At 40.6% G+C, this 3229-nt stretch overlaps 1 protein-coding gene across 1 annotated transcript in view; it reads left to right on the forward strand.

Moving 5' to 3' along the window:
* Positions 1 to 2529: 2529 nt before the first annotated feature.
* The window catches only part of LOC108727756 (alkylated DNA repair protein alkB homolog 8), a 4292-nt gene continuing 3592 nt past the window's right edge, over positions 2530 to 3229 (forward strand). Inside the window, exon 1 of the mRNA XM_018455992.1 lies at positions 2530 to 2570. The gene's annotated coding sequence lies outside the window, so the exon portion shown is untranslated. The remainder of the gene's footprint in view (positions 2571 to 3229) is intronic.

A 3229-nucleotide genomic window follows, 5' to 3' on the forward strand; every position in this document is an offset into this window, starting at 1 on the left:
CTTAGTAAACGTCGGAATAAGGCTTGGCGTCTTGCTTTTATCATGTCCAACATGCGTCTTCTGCAAATACATCGTAAATTTTTAAATATAAAAAATTTGACAAAACTTTCTTGTGCAATATTATGCATTTTCTCAACATATATTATAATATATTATAATGTATTATTTTTCTCCTCTACATCGTGAAAATATAGTACGCGTATTAAATTTGATGCATTGATGCGCACTAATGCTTTAGTACGTTCGATGTAAACGCACCCATACTAAAGCATTGGTGCGCATTAAACTTTACCCCGGATCTACAATAGAGTTTTAAGCTTTAAGCCATAAGAAATGGACGAATCATAGTCGATTGTTCTCCTCGAATTCGACTGTAATTGGTCAATTTCTTACGGCTTAAGGCTTAAAACACCTATTGTAGATCCGGACTAATACGCGTACCAATACTGTCACGATGTAAACTAGGCCAATATTATTTTCAATTGCTAGTGATCACTGGTGATTGACAGTACGAATAATTTCCGTTTCCGAAAAATATGCCTCATGGGAAGCCAGGCTACTTAAAAGCGGAATGGAACGATGCTGATTGGTTGCCCCTACCACTTCACCTTTCCGATTCCATGTTCCGATTCCGTTTTCCGTGCCCATGGAACAACATCCTTAAAGCGGGGAGCACAGACTCTTGCATAACGCATAACACGTAATACATAAGAAAATGTACCAATCAAAGTCCTTCGTTTCCTTCCTTTTGTCACGTCCGCAACTATCTCAATTTTGTCCAATAATCACCTTCCCGAACAGACCGGGAAATACACGAACATCCACAGCGCGTGCCTGACGCCTCTCCCACTCCCGCCAACACACGAGTCGGTGGCGGGAAACTCCCTCTCCAAAATACGGAAGAGCAACGAATATTTCTCAGAGTCGGTCAGTCCTTCTCCGCCCGTCGCGCCGTCTTCCTAGTAATAAGCACCAATTCTAATTCAGTCCCCGTCGGGATCAGTAACTTAAGCATAAGACTGATAGATTCTTTTATAATAATAGGGTTTACGCACTAAGTATATGTTATATTTAGATTCACTGTCCAAATGTCTGAATTGAGCAAATATATACAATTGTACTCAGTTTAACTTACTCGATAGTCTGTTTCTTAACAAACCACCCAGTTCATTAAAACTCACGCGAGACCGAATGTAAGATACGCGACCGTACTCGTGAAGTGGATGTGCGTTTACAATCAACCCTGACCAATCAACGTGGGCAGACCAGGAGACCACGCCAATCGGATCCACAAACCACAGCTTGAGCAGCACAGACCGCAACCGCCAACCCGAGCCCTCGCTGATTAACTCAAGAAAGAATAACACAAGGTAAGTGGGAAGTTAATTGATATCCTTCCCAGAAGGAAACGAGCTTTAATTGGCCACCCGGAGAATGTGCCCTGTGCACCCACGTTCACGCCCATCCGTCGACGCTCGAATCCTTGCGGTGAGTCCACGAAACCTGTGGCTGCAAAGTGCATGCTGCGTGTCATCATTGTTCTTCCAGCATAGAGAGAGCCGAGCTGTCAAGTGCCCTGAGTGCTACGCCTCCACGCCAGCCGAAAATAAGGAACAGTACCTAGGAGTCCTTAGACACTATATCCATCTAGGTTTTCCCGAACGATTTGAAACCTGTAGCGTATGTTCCGTGCAAACCACTACCCTGCGTGGTCTTGCTACTTGTCCAGAGTGTCTTGCCGTTCTGGAAAAATTCATCGTGTATTTAGATACAACGGGTGAGCAGCCTTGGAGCGAGTCAGAATCCACTATAATAGGTATATCTAGCGCCCGCCTCTGACCAATCGCGGGACTGGACAAATCGAATTAGACTCCTTTCCGTATCTAGACAGTAGTTTCTCTCTTTACCCTTATAGTCGCGGGCCCGTTCGAACCCGGGATCGGACGAACTACCCAGAGACGTAACACTTTCCATGAAATAAAGAACTCTGATTGGATGAATTTCTTATGCCTTATGTGTTATGCATTATGCAAGAGTCTGTGCTCCCCGCTTTAAAACACTTGTAGATCCGGGATAATGAGACCGAGCATCGCGCGCCATCGCGCGCTACGACAAAACAGCAATGAAGCGAGGAGTAGGAACGGTAAAGCCTATTCTACAATGTAGTCTTTGTTTTCTGTTTCTTGCTTTTTACCTCTTCCTTTTTCCCCTTTTGCAACCGTTTTATCGACAATTGTATTTCTTGCTACATGTTTCCTGTTTCTTTCGAGGTTCGTAACTTTTATCTCAGGTGATATAAAACAAAAAATCGAATAAGAAGCAAAAAGACAAGTTGCAAAAAATAACAAAAAGCAAGAAATAGAAAACGAAAAGCACATTGTAGAATAGGCTTAATGGGCGTGAATACCGACACATTTCAATTTCAAGCCAAAAAACACCAATCTTGGACAGCTCTGTTTTACATTATTTACATTGTGATCATACGTATATAGATTGTTTAAAGGATTTAAAGTATAAATAATAACACATTTGTAAAAAGGAGCTGTAATACACCTTTAATTATTATACATGTAATCTATCTTATTATTATAATATGTAATCGTATATGTAATATATATGTAATCGTATATTAGAGGTTATCTGTGGCCTAGTTTCCACCGAGGGTTCGATCCGAGTGAGAATGCAAGAACCAACCAACTACAGTCAAGCATTCCTCTATTACAGTCTAATTACAGGGGAATGCTCGACTCTAGTTGATTGGTTCTTGCATTCTGACCCGGTTCGAACTCTCGATGGAAACTAGGTCAGTGATATTCTATATTTGTTCTATATTCTATACATGTTCTACATATTTCTACATCTTGATATTTCTACATCTTCCATATTTATCTTTCCTGTTTATCGAATATCAAACAAAGATAGATATTTTGGATAACTATATACAAACCGGGCTGACTGTTGCCAGCTTCTTTGGTTTGTGGACATTTTGTGTCTATGAGTAATTACAAGGTGCCGGGGGCTGAAAGTAAAAACCTCTACCATTTTACAATTTTCGCAATAGTTAACGAGATATTAATCTCTAAAGGTTACCGAATACGCGCGTCCATCTGGCCTACTACTACCAAATGACGGGCTGGGTATTTTTGCATTTAAAATGCCATTTAAAATGTAATTCTATTTAAAATGCTAAATGTAAAATACTTAAAAAAGTATATTAAAATGTATGTAG

The sequence above is a fragment of the Mycetomoellerius zeteki genome, unplaced genomic scaffold (genome assembly GCF_001594055.1).
Source record: "Mycetomoellerius zeteki isolate Tzet28-1 unplaced genomic scaffold, Tzet1.0 scaffold523, whole genome shotgun sequence".
NCBI classification, from domain to species: Eukaryota; Metazoa; Arthropoda; class Insecta; order Hymenoptera; family Formicidae; genus Mycetomoellerius; species Mycetomoellerius zeteki.